The 23,789-nt window shown below is 50.0% G+C and overlaps 2 protein-coding genes across 12 annotated transcripts in view; one reads left to right on the top strand and one right to left on the bottom strand.

Annotated features, from left to right (window-relative positions):
- The window catches only part of LOC149367588 (uncharacterized), a 1,242,925-nt gene that overhangs the window by 424,495 nt on the left and 794,641 nt on the right, over positions 1-23,789 (bottom strand). The gene's annotated exons all lie outside the window — the stretch shown is intronic.
- Positions 20,751-23,789, top strand: part of LOC149367592 (CD151 antigen-like) — a 231,785-nt gene continuing 228,746 nt past the window's right edge. For all 3 annotated transcript variants that reach the window (XM_089556231.1, XM_089556225.1, XM_089556217.1), the window contains exon 1: positions 20,751-21,027. The gene's annotated coding sequence lies outside the window, so the exon portion shown is untranslated. The remainder of the gene's footprint in view (positions 21,028-23,789) is intronic.

Here is a 23,789-nt window from a genome sequence, read left to right as displayed (position 1 = left end):
GCGATGTCAGGTAGGTACTGGCTGGCATTTAAAAAGGCGCTCGTTGCTCTCAATAAACTGTTGATAGCTCATCGCCTGTCCTGTCAGCTTCTGTGTTCGTCGTGTTTTCGTGCTGCTTTTTCCAGCCATGCTTCCTCACCATTGTTTTGGAGGCGATCTGCAGAGCGCAGCAAAACCGTCATGTTCCATGGGGTGCTGCCATCTCTGTTATCTTCATTTAATTGTTTTTTATTCCTCATTTCACTTTTTCACATCTGCATAAGTGGCCTCATTACCACAAGGTACTGCCTGACAGTATGCATAAGCATATTTAGGCTGCAATGAGCTTCAATTAAAAGTAAATATGGTGCAGACTTATATTTATTTGCCTAAAGTGATCGTCATTGCCACGTGCCCGATATGTTCACTTCTGTGGTGCACATTCATTGTACACCACTCTCTCTCCCACCAATGCACATAGACACACACGCACGCAAAACACACACACACACACCTCCCGAATACCCGTTATGCCTCGGGTTAAATTCAACATAGATCCTTTCTTCCAATTGTGGAGGCCTGCTAAAGCTGTGATAAGCACCAACAAGCATGAATTTTCAAAAGAATTGAAAACCCACAATCCTACATCGATATTGTCATAAATACTCACGACGAAAAGCAAACAAACTGGGGATGGCATTTCTTGTTAGCTTCTTCCAGTTATCCTTCCTTTTCTGTTCAAAGCTGCAGTCCTCAAAGTGGGCCTGCAACACAGAAATTTAGTAAATATCACCAGTGTATCACTAATGCTTCGATTCTCATAGCATGTTGTGCCAAGCAGCTACAAGTGTAAGCGTGTAGAGTCTGAAAATATATTGTTACGTAGAAGACAACGAAGAAGCAGGCAGTGGCGCGAGACGGAGCGCTCGCGCTAGGCCTGCAGCCATTAAAATAATCTTTCACCTACCATCAAGTCGCCTGTATTCATCGGCTTGCCGCCACGTATCAATATCACCACTTATGCATCATGAAGGGGAAAGCTGTTTTTCATAGGCATCCTATCTATGCAGGAATGATAGCAGTGTGTACGACAGCCCTCCACTAGAGCACATAACATGTCAAATAGTAACCCCAAAATAAATTAATCAGAGTTACTCGTAACTACGCTGGCATTAGCAAGGAAGTCGAACTGGTTAAAAAGCCCTGGAAATACACCCGCTGTAAATAAATGCACTGCTCAATATCTACAGCCTGCTGCAGCCGCTGCCTATTCCTTTTCACACGGCCTCTTCCAAGATTTTGTATCGACAGATTTCTTGCTCTGGCCATGGGAGCACGACCATTTACAGAATAACAGCAATCAAGCTATATCACTATGAAAATAATGTCATAATATCACACTATATTATTCCTAAAGCAGCCAACATCGACCCGGCCGAAGGTTCCGTTTTTTATTTATTCTGCGTCTGCGCGCGGTTTCCAGATTTACTTTTCCTCCTCTTTTGATTATTGTGCTTGAATAAGTGCATGAGAACGTTTGCGCAGACATGGAATGCCAGCGAGATATATTTCAGGTTAGTGCCGTCGCCGCAACGTTCAAGGTACAAACAGCAACAATTCCAAACCTTAATGTGCGGGGCTCGTGCAGTTAAAATCGTTTTCATCTTTATGTGCTGCTTCCGCTGCTGCAGGCGATTATTGAGGCTAGGCAGTGCTGTTTACGAGGGCATTACGTACGCAAAATTCAGTGAGCTGTAGCACGAATCCCGACACACATTCGCTCGTTAGGCCGCCGCGGTGGCTGAATGGTGAAATGCTCGGCTGCTGGCCCGAAATACGCGGGTCTGATCCCGGCCGCGGCGGTCGCCTTTCGATGAAGACGAAATGCTAGAGGCCCGTGTACTTGTGCAATGCCTGTGCAGGCTACAGAACTACAGGTGGCCGAAATTATACAAAGCGCTACACTATGTCATACCTCATAGCCCGAGTCCCTTTGGGACGTTAAACCCTCATACACCAAACCAAACACTGACTCGTCAGTCGACTGCTGATATTCTTGATGTAAGCATGCAGCAAGACTTTATACTGTATGCCAAAAATCACTCTGGACCCGCATAAGGATTGGAGCAATACTCACACTGCATACGTATGCCGAGGCGGTCGGTGTCCATCGGTCTCGCTTGATTTGTGCAAGCCAGCGTTTTCTTCTGGTAGGGCTGGCCGGAAAACGGAACATTCGCACGCCATTGCGGCTGTTGTTCGAGCACTGCGGTACGCAGCAGCCGGTCATGATTCTCGTCGTCGTGGTCGGGACGAGAAGGGGTACCGCCCGCGGCCGTGCGGGCGCTACAGTTGCGGGAGCGTCCCACGGTTTTCACACAACACAGAATTCAATTCTTTGCGAAAAACGAAAGCAGACTGGCTGCCGGCTTCTTCACGTCGCTGTAGCGCCGACCGAACCACACAAAATAGGGAACGTCAGGCTTGGCAATGCGAGAAGCACCAATCGCACTCGCTGCGTCGCGTTGGACTGGCGGGTGGCAGTGGCCTATCTGAGAATCAAAATGGCGGCAGGGGGAGCTGGCCATGGAGCTGGCAACAGTGCCGACCGCGACATTCAGCGGAATTCTGGCGACCGGCGGCATGAACGCCTACAAAGGCTGGCACCACCCTAAATACCGGTACATGCAGGCTCCCTAGGGGCTACCGTATTGCAGCGCCGCCAAGCGCGTCCTGAGTGAACGAAGCGCGCGCGCTCACCGCCTCGAAGTGAGTGTACGACGCCGTTCTCAGCATAGTTTTGAAAATGCGTCAGCAAATACTTCCTGAACATCGGAAGCGCGCGCCCTGATCTGCGATAAGTGATACGCTTGTCACTTATCGCAATCAGGGCGCGACCATCGCCAGTCAATTCAGAGAGAGATTCTATTCAGCCATCGCGTAGACAAAACAAAACGGAAAGGAAAAGCAGGGACGTCGCGTGCTTCAAGGTACGCTCGGTATTTCTTTTTTAATGCGAAAGAATTTCTTGGCTATGTCGGCGGGGTCGTATCCCCAAAACCTGTCAGCAGCAGTTGCGACATTCTGTGGAGAACCTCAACCTACACCTCCACAACAACATGTACCAACTAGGCCCAACCGAAGTTTTACTGTTTCCCCCCGTTCGTTTCGACGCGGGCGACCAGCTTCATCGTGTGTCAGGACAGCCCCGGCTGGGCGAGGAGGGAAGTTTCTCCTCATGGGGTAAGCGCAGGAGCGACGGCAGCGCCGCCTCCAAGGCTACGCGGAACTCCGCAGAGCTGTTGAGAGTCTACTCGGGATCCGGCCAGCGTCACGAGCGGTTCCAGCCGCGCGGTGTCGTCACCTTCCGCGGCAGGCGCACGGCAGCGAAGCGAGCGCAGCAAACGCGCGCTCTCCGCACCTCCCCCGGCAAATGCTCGGGGATTGCTTTGCCCCAAAGAATGCGGCCGAGAGCGGCGGGCATCCTATTCGACGACCGCCGAGCATGCTCGTTGCTACGCCGTTCTTTGCGGGCGTTCTTTCAGTTCTTTGCGAGCGCAAGTCAGCACAAATAAAGAGTTTTGTTTTGAAGCCATTTCCGCGGTCTTCCTGCTCTCTGGACTGCAGTAACCATCAGTTGACATCTGGTGGAGCTGCTAACGGATGTCCCTGTCGCCCTCACCCCATGGGAGCCGCCAAAGCAGCCCGAACCGTCCCGAAGTAGCAGATGACAAGACGCAGAAGCCGTCCTAACCGAAGACGAAGAGCGAAGCACCCGACCTCTCCAGCGTCGTTCACCTGAATGCGGGCTACTAACGGACCTTACGCGAGTAAAGAAGGACTCTTCAGCGTGGATTTCAACAACAGCCTCCACTGTTATGCACCAGCCCCGACTGCCACACATGTTCACCGGGCGCGGGTGGTGAGGAATAGCTCGAACAGCTTCACCATGCATCCGTGTTCAACAGCTGGGATGACCGGGCTAAAGTGAGCCATGTTTGCTTCGCCCTGGAAGCACCAGCGAGAATTTGGTTCGAGAACCACGAAGCCTCTCTAGCGACGTGGGAATCATTTAAGCGGGAGTTCCTGAAGGCATTCACAAGCATCGTCACGAAAGAAAGAGCTCAACTGCTTCTACAGTCACGCATCCAGCACCCGAATGACACGATGAGCGCGCACGTAAAAAAAACATGAAGCGCCTTTTTCGACGTGTCGATTCTGACATGACGGAAGAGAAGGTGGAGCTTTTGATACGCGGCGCTAAACTTTCCATTGGTCTGACCCGCAATCCATCGAAGATGGTCGCGGAATTGACCAGCGAAGCCGCCACCATTGAGGAAACTGTGGAAGCACGAGCCCGCCATTTCCATCGACAGCTCCAAGTGACCTCAACAGCACTCTCGGATGGCATAGTATTCGGATGGCAACTTGCGGGATGTTATCCGCGAAATTGCACGGGAAGGGCTGCGTCGCCTGCTACCATCTTCCAACCAGCCTCATGTAGCCACCCTTGGGGAAACCGTCCGCGAAGAAGTGAATGCACTTGGCTCCCCGTCATCGACGCCTCAAGCTGAAGTTTCAGGCTTGAATTACGCCGCAGCAGTACGCAGTCCTCAGCCCCAACGACACACCCCAAGGCCGCCTCTTCGACGGGAACCAGCTGTTCCCGAATGGCGCCACCCCGCTCCTGCCCGCCCAAGCTACGAGCGTCACCGTCACCGTAGCCCCATGGAAGCCGACGGCACTGAAGCGATGATCTAGGGGAGCATGCAATCGAGTCTAGACTAAGAACTGCATCGCAAAAGGCATCGCACATTTCCGCAATGGCAAAGCTGAAATACTGTTGAGTAGCTTCAGCGAAGAACACCGCCATGATAACAGAGGGATGACGACTGCTGTCTTCCAAGCAATATACGACGTACGAGACTCATTCGAACTCTCCGGCCCATCCGGAGAAGATTCGCCTGAAGAAGAGTACTCGCCGACGTTCGGCATCTCATCAGCCCTGCCCCGGAACAGACAATGTCAGATACATAGTCTGCTTCGAAGAGAGAGAGAGAGAGGGGGGGGGGAAGTGGTTTGGTAAGCAAAGGAAAATAGACAGGTTCCCGTAAATGTTCACCAAGTTAAGTGGTATATCACCACAACTGCACCAGTCTGCAGGGGCAGGGGAGAGAAAGGGGAGGCGAAGATGGGGGAGACGTAGGGCTTTGCAGTGCATGGCTGGCCGGGGGGGTGGGGGGGGGGGGGCGAAGGGATAAGGGGCGATGAGAAGTGATCGGTGGATGGGCGGATAGAGTATAAAAGAGGACTGAAAGGCCTCCGGAGGGAGGGAAGGAAAACCGCGCAGAGAGGGATGGAAAGAACCGACATCGACATTCTTGTCTGACGCGCCCATTGTGCACGCGCGGCGATTTGTAAGGATGGGAACCAGTCTGCGCAAGGAGATATAAAAAAGAAGATAAAAAGCCAAAGTGCAAAGTAAATAAAAGCTTCGAAGGCTTAGCAGTGCGCGCTGGTGAACCGAACCAGCAGAATCAGTGAGGAACCGCAGCGAGCCTTCAATAAAACTTCTTTTAGGGCTAGTTGGTGCATTTTTAACCTAAGAAAAGGGGCAGCACCAAAGCATGCAATCACAGACGAAGACACAGGCGCTGGAATGTCGGAGGATGGGGAAGTTGGAACAAGGCATGGATGCCCTGTGGCCAATCCAGAAGCAGGGCGACACTGCGGCGCCACGTCACGCTTGTCGGCTAACGAGGAAGACTAGACTTGAACTGCTTTGGCGGATATCTTTATCGACAAATACAGTTACATTGTTGGGACGAAACAGAATAGCCTTTATTTTAATAACATTTACTTTTAAGTTGTTTGGTTTAGACCATTCTTTAATGCTTATCAGTGCTTTGTTTGCTTTGTTAATTAATTGATTGGGAAAAGTTGCAGAATATAGGAACGGCGTGTCGTCTGGATAAACAATAAAGTTTGCTAAGCCATCTGCCCAGAAGACTAAAACATCGAGAAACGAAAAAGCAAACAGGTAACAGCTCTGGGTGTCTGCAAGAAAACATTTCCCCTCTGTAACTTGAACTAAAAAGACAAGTAACACTCGATTAAGAACGTTATTTTGGTAGCTTGTTCCATAACTTCATCAAAACTTCACCAGTGAAACTTTGGCGGACAATTTCGCCGGTGTCCATAGATTCTCATTCATTTCACATCAACGGCTCTCTAACCCATGGCCAAAAAGAAATATCAAGTCCCATTAACTAATACTTTTAATCCGTTTTGACTAATGATAACTCAAAGCTTTTGAAGCATTCTTACTACCCACGCCTGATAAGGAAAAATGTATAACTTAAATTCTCTTGAATCTCGGTGTGAAGATGTCCCCGGTCTCGAGAAAATACCAGATGCATTTCTAGCCAGTTATGCAGAATGGGTGGCCAATTGCTTTTTTTGTACTGTTGTGAAGGTCTGTACACGAAGGGCATGTTCTGAATTACTGGAGGATGGGTAGAGTTCAAATAATTCATAAAGATGGCCATAAACACTGCATTAAAATTACTGGCCAATTTCTTCAACATCGACTACTTGCAAAATTATTAAAGCGCTTGCTAGGGTTAACGCAACGGTCCTGGAGAAAACATTTTTGACAAAGGTGATTGCTCCACTATCGAAAGGAAAAGTGAGCTTAATATTGCGGAAATTACATTAGGGTTTGGTTTGGTTTATGGGGTTTAACGTCCCAAAGCGACTAAGGCTATGAGAGACGTCGTAGTGGAGGTCTCCGGAAATTTCGACCACCTGGGGTTCTTTAACGTGCACTGACATCGCACAGTACACGGGCCTCGAATTTCTCCTCCAAAGAAATTCAGCCGCCGCGACCGGGATCGAACCCGCGTCTTTCGGGCCAGCAGCTGAGTACCATAGCCACAGAGCCACCGCGGCGGCGGAAATTACATTAAGGATAGTTGCCGGGCCAGTTGGTACATGATCTCACCATAAAACAGCGCGCTTACACGGGACGATGAAAGAAGACAAGCACACACACAGCGCTGAACTTGCAACTGCATGGTTTATTGCATTGCTCGCAATAAATACCAGAAAGGAATAAAAAAACAAACAAAAAACAAACAGAAAACAAGAACCAAAGGAAGGCGAGGAAGATATCCTCCTGTCGCATCATGTCGTCAATGGTTATTCAAGATATTGAATCTCTTTTCTTGTCAGTGCCATCGATGTAGTGCTAACGCATGACGCGCCTTTCCTATCTACGATGAATGCTTCATATAGTTCACGTTTGTGTTGATGATTATACCGCCTCAAAATCTGGCTTCGTCCAAGGTTAGGTGTGCAATGAAAGACAGATACGTGTTTTGCCAGCGTGCAGCCGTATCCCGTGCGGATGTTAATGGCGTGCTCTCGTAGACGGTCGTTTATGCAGCGTCCACTTTGGCCCACATAAGATGCGCCGCATGACAGCGGTATCTCGTAGATTGCCTCCGTGTCACAGGTGGTGAACATTTTTTCATGGTTCTTACTGCACCGCGCTGGTTTAGGGGCATCTTCGTTCACCATTCTGCAAAGCATATTGAGCTTTCTGGGTGCGGTTAGGATCAAATTCACTCCAGCACGCCCTACTATCTTCTTCAACGAGTGGCTGATCCCGTGCAGATACGGCATAACAGCCATCTTCTCTCTTTCTTTGCGTGGCCTCATCGGGAGGCTAGATAGGCGGTGATCTTTCAGGAGCTTGAAGCCGATCCCCAAAATGACTGTTCCACCTCGTCAGCCCGTCCTGCGCCCGGCCCCGTCTCTACGACCAGCCCCGGTTTGTTCGCCGTCCCCGCAGCGGCTTTACAACCCTTGGCGCACATCGGATAACCATCCCATCTGTTACTCCTGTGGGTAGCCGGGACATGTCGCCCGCCACTGTCGCCATCGCATGGTGACATCGCCAACCATCTCAACCCCTGTGCATTCATCTCAGATGCTTTATTCGGCTTCTCCATCCTCGCCTCTAGACGCGTACGCCCCTGACCGTCGCCCCTGACCGTCGTCTCAACGAGAACCGACGTTCTCCATACCCACGCCGCCGCTCACTGTCACCAATGCGCCGTCGCCCTCCCTCCGCTGAAGAGGGAAACTAAGATCCGCAGCTCCGGAGGCAAGCACTGCGCACTGTTCGAAAAACTCAAGGCCTCCGTTTTCCCCACGCAACGTTCTTCAGGTCATCGTCGACGGACTGCCGGTACATGCGCTTATCGACACAGGTGTCTCAGTATCAGTGATTCACGAAAAACTATGCCGCCGTTTGCGCAAAGTCACGACATCACTTACGGGTCTCTCGCTCCGCACCGCTAGTGAACACTGCATTGCCCCTCTCGCCTCACGCACAGCGCGAGTCATCACTGACGATATATTGTATCCAGTCGAATTCTTGGTGCTGTCCTCATGCTCACATGACATAATTCTCGGGTGGGACTTTCTGTCACAAAACAACGCCGTCATCGATTGCGCCCGCGCTGTAGTTGAATTTTCTGCTTTGTGTGACGAGCTTACTACTGAAACCTCTGCCCCCTGTTGTGCTGGCGCCCACATTTCGCTTGCTGGCCTGTCTAAACCAGCGCTGCGCGCCCGCCGTCGCTCCAAGCAGGCCCAGACTCTCTCGGACATGTCGCGGCTTGCAGCGTAAATCATCCGCCACGCCGGCGCCGGGCACGGTCCCTTCCTCCTCCCCTCCTCTCCGTCGGTGCGAACTCCTACGACGCTACGCCGGCCGTCGCCTCTCGACCATTGGTCTTATTTAAACGGTGGCCAGTGCCGTGACCTGATTGGAGGATTTGAACTGCTGGCTGCCGCAACCGACACCGGCGGCTTTAAGAACGGAGCCGCGCTGAACCCGCGCAGCAGACGGGCAGCAGAAGAGCCATCACGCCGGAGCTCCGCTCGCCGCCGGGGCCGCCCTTCTTCTTTGTGCTAGCCCGTGGTGCTCTTGGCCCTTGTATCATGTAAAAGCCCTTGTACATACTGTACATATTTGACTCACCGTCGCCTCGACCGTTTCCTGGCTCGGACTCCCAGTCCCAACAGTGGTGGCAGCGGTGGGATGCCCCAGTCTCAACAGTGGCGGCAGCGGTGGGATGCGCAGTCCCAACACCCCTCGCCACTCAAGGTCACCATCGCTGAAGATGTTGAAGTAGCGCCGGGAGCATCTGCCCTTGTTTCCCTGTCATGCCGTGCCGCGCCAGATGACACCGTTTTATTTACGCCGTCTGATTCCTTTGTACACCGCAAGAACTTGCCGCTACCTTCTGCTGTCCTCAATGTCCGGCAGGGTGTCGCGAAGATGCTGCTCTACAATCCATCCCCGTGTCGCCTTACCCTACTCCCTTGTGAGTCCCCTGGCTGCATTCAACCTCCACGAGACAGCCAGCGGTCCCTAACTAAACGCCATGCATTCCGAGCTCGCTACTGAACCTGAGCCTGACGAACTTTTCCGCGCCGCCATCGACGATACTCTTCCGTCCGCCTACCGTCAGCAGCTTTCAGCCCTTCTCCACACTTTCCGCTTCGCTTTCGATGCAGCCCATCAGCCTTTAGGCCGTACATCAACCGTGGCTCATCGCATTGAGACTGGCTCCCACCCGCCTTTAAGGCAGCGGCCCTATCGCGTGTCTGCGGCTGAGCGTCAAGTGATAAGTGAGCACGTTGAGGACATGCTTCACCGTGGCGTCATCCCTCTCACAGCCCTTGGTCTTCTCCGGTGGTGCTGGTCAAGAAGAAAGACGGTTCTATCAGATTTTGTGTCGATTACCGGCGACTCAACAAAATTACCCACAAAGACAATTATCCGCTTCCCCGCATCGATGACGCTCTTGACTGTCTACAAGGCGCAGAATACTTCTCCTCTCTTGACTTGCGTTCGGGCTACTGGCAGGTCCCGATGGCTGCCGCTGACCGCGAGAAGACCGCATTCGTTACCCCTGACGGCCTTTACGAGTTTACAGTTATGCCATTCGGCCTGTGCAACGCGCCAGCTACCTTCGAAAGAATGATGGATAACGTCTAACGCAAGCTGAAGTGGCATACGTGCCTTAGTTACTTGGACGATATCGTTGTTTTTTCGGCAGATTTTTCACTCACCTCACGCGCCTGCAGCAGGTTCTGACTTGCCTCACCGACGCCGTCCTGCAGCTTAATCTGAAGAAGTGCCACTTCGGCGCCCGGCAGCTAACCATCTTGGGTCACATTGTATCTAAAGGCGTTCTCCCCGACCCGGTCAAACTCCGCGCTGTTGCGGAGTTTCCTAAGCCGACATCAATGAAGCAGCTTCGGAGCTTTATAGGTCTGTGCTATTTTCGACGCTTCGTCCGCAATTTGGGTCGATCATTGCGCCACTCACGAAACTGCTTGGAACCGACAGCCACCTGTCCGCTTGGTCACCAGAATGCGAAGACACGTTCACCACACTGCGCCGTCTTCTCACCTCGCCGCCCATACTTCGCCACTACGATCCGAGGGCCGCTACCGAGGTACAGTGGCGAGTAAAAAACATTAGCACACATGACGGAACACCAGAGCGCCGAAATGACAACGCATGGCGCTGCGGGTGGCGAAGAGGCTGATAACGAGAGTTCCGGGCCGTTCCCATTCTACAGTATTAGGGGGGTTGAGCGGACTGCCACGGACAGCAAAATTACTGGCTAAAAGCAGCGCTATCATCTATTGTTCCCACGAGTTCTTTTTGACAAACCATCGCGGACATAAAAACAGTAATAAAAAGAACCCATCTTTGCTCATGATAACCGAGCCAAAATAAATGCCGCAAGCACAGTCACATAGGGTCGGCACTTCAACTATCGGGCGGTGCACGCTTGATAAAGCTTACTTCCTGCCGTCCCCCCCTAGGCCGCAAACATGGAAACGGCCCGTTAGGCAGATGGATGGATGGATGGATGGATGGATGGATAGGAGCGCCCCCTTTGAAACGGGGTGGTGGCAATTGCCACCATGCTCAGCTTTTATTTATTTATTATTTTTTTTGTTTACTGTGTTGGCAATTCTCATTAAGATTCTCCATCACCTTTGCCTACGGTTTCCTACTATTCTAACCTTATGCCACATCTCTGCTTTTCAGCCACCAATCCTCCAATCGCTTTTTGCTGACTTCCACTGCAGATTTATTTACATGACCATTGTTATCTTTAAACCCTAGGGCCTCAGAAAGAGTAACTGTGCCTGCATCGACATCCGGATGGATACCATCACATTTGATTATGAGGTGTTCAATTGTTTCCACAGATCTACCACACACTGCACATGTGTCATCTTCTTCGTTAAATTTCTTTTTGTAGCTGCGCGTTCTAAGACACCCTGATCTAGCTTCAAAAAGTAGGGCACTGCCTCTTGAGTTATCATAGAAAAATTCTTTCTTGATCTGCCTTTTCCAGAATCGATATAGTTCTACACTATGTTTCTTTTCCATTGAATTCATCCAATTTTTAACTTCCGCGTTTTTGACCTGTCGTTTAATGCTCTTCTTTCTCCGTCCTCATGACCGGCATACTTACTGGTTAGTTTTCTAGTTCTTTTCCGCCACTGTGAGTCAACGTTCTTTCTGTATAAATATTTAAATACCTTAGCTGCCCATCTGCTATCGTCCAATTTCCTCAGGCGTTCTTCATGTAGTATTTTACTCTTGCCGCCGCGGTGGCTCAGCGGTTATGGTGCTCGGCTGCTGACCCCAAAGACGCGGGTTCGATCCCGGCCGCGGCGGCTAGAATTTTTTTGGAGGAGAAATTCTAGAGGCCCGTGCACTGTGCGATGTCAGTGCACGTTAAAGAACCCCAGGTGGTTGAAATTTCCGGAGCCCTTCACTACGGCGTCTCTCATAGCCTCAGTCGCTTTGGGACGTTAAACCCCATAAACCAAACCAAACCTATTTTACTCTTAGCTTCCCGTGCTTCGAACAATCCCCAGCCCATATCCAACTGTACTGCCTCGTTTGTGGTTTTGCCGTGGGCACCTAGTGCAAATCTTCCAACAGCTCTCTGATTTACGTCTAATCTCGACTGAACTTTTGCCCTTAAGCACAGAACCGCATTGTCGAAAGTAAGTCCCGGCACCATTATTCCTTTCCAAATACCTCTTAGTACTTCATATTTGTTGTACCCCCATAATGCCCTATGTTTCATTATCCCGGCGTCTCTTCGTTCTTTTTGCCCTAAGAGCCTGTTCATGCTTTTCCGTGTATATCTGCCCTTCGTTTAGCCATATCCCGAGGTATTTGTATTCGGCCACTTTGGGTATTTCGCGGCCTTGTATTGTAAGCACCTGATCAGTTGTATCGTTAAAAATCATCACACCTGATTTAGTTGCGCTAAAACTGAATCCTAGAGCGTCTCCTTCGTCTCCACAGCAATTAACCAAAGTTTGTAAATCTTCCTGGCTATCTGCTAACAGTACAATATCGTCCGCATACATTAAACCCGGGAGTCGCTGCTCAACTACATTTCCGCCTAATCTGTACGATAGATTATAACCCAGATTACTTTCTTCTAGCCTTCTTTCCATATTTATCACGTAAAGCATGAACAGCAGCGGTGATAGAGGGCAACCTTGCCTTAATCCTTTGTGCACCCCTACAGTTGTGGTACTTTTTTTCCCTTCCCATGTAATTTCAACTTCATTATCTCGGTAGATTTCCTGTAGAAAATCAATTACCTCATCACCAATACCTAAATCTTTCAATATGCTCCACAGGAGTTCCCCCTTCACGTTATCGTATGCACCGCTTATGTCTAGAAAGGCTATAAACAGAGGTCTATTTTCCGCCTTAGCTATTTCTATGCATTGGGTAAGCACGAACAGGCTATCATCTAACCGCCTACCCCTTCTGAACCCATTCTGAAGTTCTCCGAGTATCCTATTCCCTTCTACCCATGACTGCATTTTTAATTGCACCGCCTGCATTGCCAGCCTGTACATAACAGATGTTATCGTAATCGGACGGAAGGATTTTATGTTCATCTTATCTCCTTTCCCTTTATAAATCAAATTCATTTTACTCTGTCTCGAGCTGTGCGGAATTTGCTGATTTGTTATGACTGCCTCCAATGCTTTTATCAGCGCGTCCTTGCTTCTTGGGCCAAGTTCATTAATCAGCTTAATTGGAATTTCGTCTATCCCTGCGGATGTGGTTTTAGGAATATTCGCTTCCGCCTTTTCCCAGTTAAGACTAGTCAGTTCTAAGCTGTTCTCTTTTGTGCTGTCCTGTGTTGCCGCCTCACTTGGGGAGATTACCCCATTGGCGTCGCTAAAAGACGCAGCTATAAATGACGTAATGTAGTCCACAGCATCGTCTCCCTCCAAACATTTTCCCTCAGCATCTATAATCTGTTCCTGCTTTCTTTGATTTGTTTTTCCCAACCAGCTTATATGGTTCCAGAATTTTCTTGGCCCCCCTTTATTTGCCTCGCGAACTTCAGCCAGCCATTTTCAGAGGACTGCTTTATTTTAGCCTGGACTAGGACCTGAACTTGCTGTTTCTTTTGTCGATAAGATTCCCATTTTTTTTCCTATTTCCTCTACAGATAACTGCGCCCTCTTTGCTTCTCTGTGTTCCCTTGAAGCCACCCGTCGTTGTTCGATGGCCTCCTTAATTTCCATATTGCACCAGCTTCGTGGCTTCCTCTTTCCTCTCCAGCGGTTAACTCCTTTCACTTGTTTCATTTTTGTAGCGATGAGCAGTTCCAACTGATTATAATCCCAATTTTCCATGTGGCGTTTCTCAATTACTTCTTCTATATCGGCTGATATTAGCGCTATTTGTTCATCATTTAATTTTGCGTTGTCTTTTGGACTTCGTTGCATTTCTCTTTTGACTAGGGCTCCCAACTGTAGACTAATACGTTTATGATCACTTCCTAGGCTTTCCTTCCCCTCTTCGTCTATTTCCATTATTGCGAGCTTGCTATAGATGCCCTGCGACATTAGACAGTAGTCAATGGTTGTTTGCCTGTTACGGGATTCCCACGTGATTTGTCCCTCACATTTAGTTTCTCTATTGACAATAACTAAGTTGTGCCGCTCACACAAGTCTAGCATTAACTTCCCGTTACAATCTGTGTATCCATCCAGATCCTCGATGTGGCCGTTCATGTCTCCAAGCAAAATAACATCGACACCGTCTCCAATCTGCTTTATATCGTCATTGAGGCACTTAACTAGATCCTTGTTTTCTTGCCTGCATTTGTCCCCGGTCCCTAAATAAACTACCCCTAGGCATGTCCTTTTGCCAGCAATTGTACCTGATACCCAGACATGTTCTTTGCAAGTTGATTTTATTCTTTGCCAATTTGTTCCTTGATGCATCAGCATACCTACTCCTCCTCCCTTCTTCTCCGTTGTTGTTCTGTTGCACCCTTCCCAGACATAGCCATCGATGAAAGGTGGATCTTCTAGATCCCTCAGATGTGTCTCGCATAGAGCGTACACACCTACTGCTTCGTCCTTTAACTGCTGTTCTATTTCTAGCCATTTCGCTCTCTTTCTACCCCCTTGCATGTTTATGTAACTGATCCTGGCGTTAAATTTCTTTTTCGTAGTTTTCTTTCTGGGCCTCCTAGTGGCCATTTTGTTGGGATCAGCCGCCATTGTTACATTTACATCGCTTCTCCTTACACCTACGCCCTGAGCCACCGTGGACCCCCTAAAAAAGCTACCGCTCGGCCTCCCAGGCGCCTGCCTATCTCTTCTCCTACCCTTCCACTGAAATGGATACCATCTCGTCCAAAGTCTCTGCCCGAACCTGCCCTGTGCACTTCCTTGTTTATTTCTACCACCTCAAAGCCTTTCTCGAGGCCTAACTGCCTTATCTCGCGATTAAGATTCACAACGTCTTTAGCAACCTCTGCATTCCTTCCTTGTACCTCCGGCACTGTACACACCACGATCTGCGCTTGCTGTGCTATCGCCCTTATACCGTCAACTCCCTCAGCTAATGTTTTCCCTACTTGTGCGGCGTTACCATTCAGGACATCATTTAGCCCCGCCGCTACCACTACCAAGTTACGCCTTGCAGCCTTCTCGGAAAGTTCACTTTTAGTCGCTCTCAGGACATCGTCCATTGTCTTTCCTGGAAACACCCCGACTGCTACCCGCCTATCACCTTTCACCCGGTCCAGAATAGCTCTTTTGCAGCGCCCCATGTTTGAGTCACCAGCGATAACACTAGGGTACTCTGCCACTCCCTCCTAACTTCCAGATCTTGCTGCCTCTTATCAGCGACTGTGCCCTCATTTCCTGGAAATAGCTCGGACCCGTTCTAAGTACCGCCTCTCGAATTCCCAGCTGCCACCTGTGCATAGCTGTTCCTGCCTGAACATGTCTGACCTACTGGCCCCTCGCTGTCCATGCCAGTGCAAGCCCCATCCACGTGGCTGGCGCTGGAATGCCCGCCATTGTGGCTTCCAATGGCGGTGTCAGCCGTTTTTGACTCGATCTGAGATAGCTGTACTTGAAGCTTACGCTTCTCTGCCCTCTCTATCTGTAACTCTGTTTCTAGAGCATCCATCCTTAGCACTAGTTCGCTGTTCGCCTGTTCAGCCCTGTCCAGGCGTGCACCTAATACGCAGAATTTGCACATAAAATCTGCGCCTTCGGCCTCCTCCACTGAATCGAACCGCGTTTCTTTTAAATTCACCGATTCCTCACACTCCATACATCTAACCTTCAGTAGCTTAACCATCGTAGCAACACTCGATTATTGCTTGCACCAATTAGGCACCAATTAGGCAGGTGAATTAGGCAGGTCTGCATACCGCAGCGCCGCGTGGTGAGATATACGAATTCGGATCGCCAGTGATCTGTGCTAATATTTTTTGCTCGCGACTTTACAGAGGGCAAAACGCTTGTCTAGAACACGTTCTTAGCGTGTTTCGGGCTGAACACGCGGCAACAAGCCGTAACATTTGGTCAAAGATGGTCTTGATGTAAGCATGTGCAGTTAAACTCATAGGATTCCATTGTTATTTTCTTCCTTCCTGCTCGCAGCGGCTTTGGGAGCTGCGGAACACAGAGTTAGGTCGTTCTAGACATGTGTTTTGCCCTCTGTACATACCGATGCAAGTGGCGTCGGCCTCGGAGCTGTCCTGACTCAGCGGAAAGATGGTTTCGAGGAATACGTCGTGGCGTATGCGAGTCGGGTGCTCAGCAAGGCTGAATGCAACTATTCCGTTACGGAGAAGGAATGCTTAGCAATCGTCTGGGCACTTCATCATCATCATCATCATTTATTTTACCCTTAAAGGCCTCTGTTGAGGCATTACATAAGGGGGGGGGGGGGGCAAAGCAAATGCAACTGAGAATAATACGTTAATACAACAAAACATAATGCAATACAATAAAATGAAAAACGATACATCACAATACAACGTTGGTCAATAATGAAGGGCGCAAGGCTGAATTAGGCGGTAACAACAACAACAACAAGAAAAAGAATAAGTGTAACTGGGTGAAGTTTGAGCAGTGTCTTTTATTCAGTACAGTGATTAATTAATGCCTGTCGAAATTTAGTAGCGTCGCGCTCGTTAACAATGTAGTCGGGTAGCAGGTTCCAATTTTTTATTGCAGTTGGAAGAAAAGATTTATTAAATGCCAAGGTCGATCCATGTATACGTTGAATGCTGAGGAGGTTAAACAGGCGGCGCGATGTTCTGATGGGAGCTAGTAATAACTTCACTTTATTCACCTTAAAGACCCCCTTCAGGGGGTATTCATAAGGAGCGGGTTAGTATATTCAACAATAATAAATACATGTCATTGCAGTGTGATACAAGTGGTTACAGCAGATAAGAATGAAGATGGGCACGTGATGGCGGCAACATCGGCTGGGAGGGCATTCCAGTCAACAATGGTGCGCGGAAAAAAGGAACCTCAAAAAGTTGCAGTGTGCGATAGAGGCCGGGCGATCTGAAACGGGTGTGCAGTGCGGTGAGATATGCGGGTCGGATGAGAAATGTAAGGTGTTTGATTCAGAGTGCTATGGAAAAACTTGTGGGGCAAACACATGCAGGCGACGCGACGGCGAGTTTCAAGGCTTTCGAGACCGGAATTATTCTTCAGAGATGAAACGCTCATCCTATATGAATATGCAGAATGAACGAAGCGAATGGCGCGGTTTTGAACTGATTCGAGTGCATTTGTTAGGTATATTTGGTGTCGATTCCAGATGGGACTGGCGTACTCGAGTTTAGGTCTAATGAGGGTTTTGTAAGCTAGAAGTTTAACGTGTTGCGGTGCATGACGAAGATGACGTTTGAGGAATCCTAGAGATCTGTTAGCAGATGATATGATTGTGGTAATGTGTGTTCGCCAAGAAAGATCGCCACAGAGTGTTACACCGAAATGCACTAATGAAATTTCGACCCTCTCTGTACGGCCGCCAGTTTGATGTCGTCACGGACCATCACGCGCTTTGCTGGTTGTCGTCTCTTAAAGACCCGGCCGGCCGCCTCGCAAGATGGGCTCTTCGCCTTCAGGAGTTCGACATCCGCGTTGTATATCGCTCTGGCCGCAGGCACATGGACGCCGACGCTCTATCTCGATCTCCTCTGCCCATCGCCGCTGCATGCTCATCCGTGCCAGAACCCGTCCTCTCGCCTCTTACCACCTCTATATGCTTGCGGAACAGCGCAAAGACCCGTGGCTTGCGACGACGTGACCAACGCTCACACTGCTGTGCCTTCGCGCACTATCCGCCGCCAAGCACCCCATTTTGCCTTCCGCGATGGCCTGCTCTACCGCCGTAACTACACACAAAATGGTAGACGCTGGCTCCTCGCGATACCTCGCCATTTGCGTTCTGAGATCTGTGCCTCGTTTCAGGCTAACTCACAGTGTGCCCACGCTGGTGTGTTGAAGCCATTCCAAAGAATATCTCAACGTTATTATTGGCGCGGAATGTACGGGTACATTCGCCAATACGTCCGCTCCTGCATCGCCTGTCAGCAACGGAAGTCTCCCGCGCCCCGTACGAGCGGCCCCTTGCAGCCATTGCCGTGCCCGGCTCGCCCATTCGATCGTGTTGGCGTCGACCTCTACGGCCCGCTGCCCTACACGTTATCTGGGAACCGCTGGATAATTGTTGGCGTCGACCACCTCACCCGATATGCAGAGACCGCCGCACTACCCGCTGCCACTGCTCGTGACGTTGCCCACTTCCTACTGCACAATTTTGTTCTTCGCCATGGTGCGCCGCGCGAGTTGCTCAGTTATCGAGGCCGTGTCTTTCTTTCGGACGTCGTGGAAGCCCTCCTCAAAGAGTGTCGCATCATTCATCGGACCACCACTGCCTACCACCCTCAAACTAACGGGCTGACTGAGCGCTTTAATCGCACTCTTGGCGATATGCTCACCATGTACGTCTCGTCAGATCAGTCTAACTGGGACGCTGTCCTGCCTTTTGTGACGTACGCATACAATACCGCCACCCAGTCAACCACCGGATTTTCCCCTTTCTACCTGTTGTACGGCCGTGAGCCGTCCTCCACAATGGACACGGTTTTGCCGCACACTCCGGACGCCTCCGAATGCACGCCCCTTTCCGAACTCGCCAAGCACGCCGGGAATGTCGCCAACTGGCCTGCTCCTTCACCTCGGACTCCCAAGGTCGCCGAAAGCATGAACACGATGCCCATAAAACCCCGCACGTTTTCTCTCCGGGTTCATTAGTTTGGCTTTGGGTCCCCTCCACTACACCAGGACAGTCTTCCAAATTACGTAGAGAACATCATGGCCCTTATCGCGTCGTCGAATCAACATCCCTTGTTAATTATATTGTAGAGCCGCTTACACCCTCTTTGGACTTGCGTCGTCGCGGCCGTGAACTTGTCCATGACAGTCGCCTCAAGACTTATTACGACCCGCTCCTCTTGCCATCACCATAGGTCGCCAGAATGGCTCCTCTTCCATCCCGGGGCCATTGTAGTGAATTACAATGAACGCGCCTGAACTACGCTGAACGCGCCTCACGTTGCCTCGTTGGCAGACGAAGAAGTTGACGACGAAGTGCCGGCGCGCGGCTCCAGCTCTCTGGCTGTCTAGACTGACTGTGATTTTGCTGCCGTCCGCTCAGCTGTTTGGTGAACTGTATCGCCGTTTTCACTAGTACGCGAACCCCCTTTCACCGTTTTCGAAATTCTAAAAACAGATATGGATAATTGCGGTGGGTTACACGTTTCTCAGTAATAAAGATCCTTTCTTCAAGAGTTAAACACATCAAGAGTTAGCACATCTTAGCTGTTTTCTGATGCACTACACCGCTGACAATGCTCTGCCGAAAAAAGCACTTTTCCAAATCAAAAAGCGTATTTTTTTATTATTAAATGGTGTAACTCTTTGGTGAAACACCCTTTGCACTGAAAGTAGGCTTCAGTGGGAGGAAAACCTGCTGAAAGCACTTTTTTTCCCCAACAGTGCTACTTGAGAAAAGGCTTATGGAAGATCTGCTTTCTGCTCTAAATTATGTTCGAAGCGCTGCCGCACTAAGTGTTTCTCGGCGATAGAAAATATAGAGAGAAGTGCGCTGGGCGTTTCGATGCTGCAGCTCCGTAGGTGCTGACTCGAGGTTATCGACCCAGGGCTTCGGAGGACGGGCGGCGTTTTGGGCCCTCTGAAGAGCCGAGTTCGAGCGGTGAATACGTGGTTTGAGATAACGCCAGCCAATGGATGCCACCATGCAGGCGGCACACGTGCAACGCCTGTGTTTTGTACCTATCGGCTGAAATATGGCGAGGGCATCAAATCTTCCAGCTATACTATTTACGAAGCGCTTCTCTTCTTGTTGCACCTGCGGCCGTCGAACATCTCCATATTTAGCATCGTGCCTTCACTCTATTATTATTATTATTATTATTATTGACATTATTTCCTCCATATTAAGCAATTCTTTGCCAGCATCAATGCACCTTTTAGAAGCAGTGAGAATTCTTTTTTTTTAAGGCGTAATAACAGCCATTTTCACTATTTCCACCGTTTTCTGCTTCCTTGCCGTCAGCTTTACATTACTGCTTTTGGAACAGATCGTGTTTATTGGCAGATTTTAAAGTGGATGGTGCAGAAAACTACTCCGCGTGGCTCTCGTAAGCGCCGTTTGTGCTTCCGCGGTTTAATTGCGCTTTGCACAAGCAAACAAACCAACTTCATTGCTGCTGATGTCGACATATATTTCACACACTAGCGCTTTATTGGTCGGCTTCAGTGGAGGTACACCGAGAATGCGCGTTACCTGCGGCTCTGTGCAGTGTTTGTATGTTTTCCGAACTCCCTTCAGGGCGACTGGCAGGCAACACTAGTGAATAAAACTTCGCTTGGGCCTAGTTGGTACATGTTATTGTGTAGGTGTAGGTTGCGCAAACACGGAACGGACCACAAAGAAAAGGCGCTAGAGAGACACAAGAAAAGACACTAACTTCTGTGTGGTTCGTCCCGTGTTTGCGCAACCTACACCTTCACAACACTGGTCAGTCAGCTACTCTTCACTACGGCGATCATTGTCGTCCTGCGGCGCCCAGTGACATTTGTCATCTTCAATAGAGCCCGGAGGAGGAGGCGGAAACGGAGAGAGAGGGGAAGCTACGCAGCGCCAAGCAAGTTGCCCGCGCGGGTGACGCACTTTCCACGTGCTCCCTGCGGAGCCAATTGACTCGACAGCGGCTGGCGCCATCTAGTGAGGGGCCGACTCACCTCCCGTGGTCGGCGGCCTCCCCCGTCAGAGCGTGGTGAACGGCTGCGGCAGCGAAGCCATTCGCATTTGTCTCGGCGCGTTTTCTCCTTTTGTTTTGACCCGTGGATTGCTCCAGCCGGAGGAGGATCGCGCCGCGGCTATTTCCATCCACTCTCGGCGAGATGCTACGATGGCCGGCGTGCTGCGGATGAGTGTCGCGGGCGGTGGTGTGGAAAGTGCGCCGCCGGCGAATTTGCACAGCGGCACTGGTGTCTCCCGTCTGGCTCGAGTCGGAGGAAGCGACGCATCATGAGGCGGTAAGTGCCCTTGTTTGCTCGGCTGTTTCTCGAGGCTTCGTGGGATAAAATATGGCGCGGAAACCTTCGTTGGAGACTAACTGCGCTGGCGAACTCAGTTGGCCGATTTTCGTTGGCTACATTCCGATGCGACGACTGTCGCCCATGAACCGCGGTGTACACCGTTCGAGAGCGTGGTTCGTACTTGTGAGCAGCGCCCACAACGCCAGGAACCAAATGCGAAGCGTCGCTGCCATGGTTCCGCTTCCGTTGCGCAAACTGCGTGCGATGCACTCGTTCATCTCTGAGCATGAAGGCTCGAAGCCAGAAGATTTCTTGCCGAGCTTTAGTTCCAACCAAACTCAGTCCACACCGGGCTCGCATTATTGCTAGTACGCCTACCTGATAGGCACAAGGCGTCATGGAATCGCAGCTCAGAAAATTTTCCGTGCAGAGGTTCCCGCCTGTGCGCGGCTTGCAAAATAAGGGTGCGTATTATTCAAAATAACGTCGTTGGTTGAGTGCAAACTATTTACAGCGGCGCTTTCGGAATGCGTGGTCCTCTCGGAGGGCATCGTATGAACCCTCTCAGAAATGCCGGCTAAATGCGGCAGCCTTGTTTTCTTTAAAATGTTATCTGCTATGGCAACTCAAAAGAATCACGGAGCATCAGCACAGAAAGAAGGCATGCGCTCGGAAAAAAGATGCGTAACCTCACCCAGCGACAAATATATTTTTTCTGCAATGGTGTAGGTGCCGACGTTGGGCATAAGATATTATTATTCACGGCTGGAGTTCGTAGTATGCCATTTCACGAACCTGAGAACAGCGTGAGGAAAAAAGAACGGCTTATATATATGTTTCGTGTGTGGGCCGATTTCCGGGGCCAGATTCTAGAAATTTGAAATGTCTCTTCCTTTGATGGAATACTTACCAAATAACGATGACATGTTCATTTATTGTCAGTGAGACTTTCACTGTGCAGTTCTCTTTGCCTGCACATTAGTGTCGGCCGCCAGTGTGTGACGGGGTGCGTTGCTTCGTCTTGGCTGTGACCCTGGTGTGCGTTTTCCTGAGCATAGTATATTGCTGTGCTGCACTTCAACGCGGCTCGTGGATTCTGCTGTGCCCCATTACTACGTGGTAGCAAGCTTCGTTTGTAGTTCCAAACTGCCATCACAGGAGGAGTCTTGAAGAAAGTCTGTGTTTTTTACGTCAATACTTGCATATCCCAGGATCATGGCGCTGCACCTGTGTGACGCGCCGCGACAACGTGCATTGTGCTGGCCATTCTCCGCAGGGCGAACGATGAGCGCTTGGCGTTCTCTGCATTGACTTAGTGCGGCACACACACACACACACACACACACACACACACACACACACACACACACACACACACACACACACACACACACACACACACACACACACACACACACACACACACACACACACACACACACACACGCGCACACGCACACACACACGCGCACACGCACACGCGCACACGCACACGCACACGCGCACACGCACACACGCACACACGCACACGCGCACACGCGCGCACGCACAAGCACGCGCACACAGCAGGCCCGTGGTTCTGCACCAAGCCAGTCTCGTAAATATGAAGCGCTCTTTGTTCGACCTGCGGTGATTCGCCAACACATTGGACATGTTTGTTTAAACCTCCTGCAGTTTCCTAAGCATGGTTTGGCTGGCGAACGGCCATAATAAAACCGGTAGCGTTTGCGCAATTAATGTGCCACCATACTGAGCTTATAAAAAAGTTTTAGACAGTCTATAGAGTGTATACAGACTTCTGTCTACAAAGTCTATAGATTGTCTGTGGACAAACCCTCGACAACAGTCTATAGGCAATACAAATGCCATAGACAATCTATAGACTTACGGCCATACAATTTTAGTAACTTATCTATAGACAAAAAGCAATATCTATAGGAAGTCAGTAGAGTCAATAAGAAGTCTATAGACCATTTTTATAAGGGAGCAGCGAGGCTGCAGCATTCCAATTATATGCAGGGTGTTGGGGCCTGGTGTGCTTCTTGTTGTGTGCACAGGACACGCTTCTCACTGGAACGAGTAACTTCTGGCAAGGCTTCATTTGGAGGCTGGGACAGTGTACGAATCAAATCATGCGTTTCAGAAGCGTAGCTTGTTTTGCCTGTTGTTGCAGCGGAAAAGGCCGCGTTCTCAAGTAGGAGCGCGCAGTACGACTCTGGAAACAGAAGTTAAATTCACTTTTGTTTCCAGCGTCGTCCGGTCTACACATTCTTATTAACGCGTATCCTTTCTGGTAGTTTTTTAAAGCGGAAGCCTTTAATGCTTCATCGTTGTAAGCAGGAGTTGTCGACAGAAATGTGTCGACAGAAATGTCACGCATCGTTGTAAGCAGAAGTTGTCGACAGAAATGTCACGCTTTTGAATTGGTCGAAACGGTCGTGACGTCACAGTGCGCGAATTTCAAACGGGGCCAATTGTACTTTGGCTAGTAACCATGCAACCAATTAAAGGGATCGTATAGTGATGCCCCGAGTAAGTGGGGCTGAGTTTAGTTAATTGGTTTATTACCCAATTAGTCTAATTGACATTTCTTGTCAGGTCAGGTAAATAAATAAAACCGAGTAGGAAATTGGTCGAGTTCGGGAATCGAACCCGGTCTCCGGAGTGCGAGACGAGCATGCTAACCACCCGCCATGCCAGCTCGGTGGTTTGTAGTGAACAAAGGCGCGTCTAGTGAATGTCTTCGTTCACTCCCATCT

This window comes from Amblyomma mixtum, chromosome 1, assembly GCF_055824585.1.
Source record: "Amblyomma mixtum isolate Tamu chromosome 1, ASM5582458v1, whole genome shotgun sequence".
Classification (NCBI taxonomy): domain Eukaryota; kingdom Metazoa; phylum Arthropoda; class Arachnida; order Ixodida; family Ixodidae; genus Amblyomma; species Amblyomma mixtum.
This window is presented reverse-complemented; position numbering and strand designations above follow the sequence as displayed.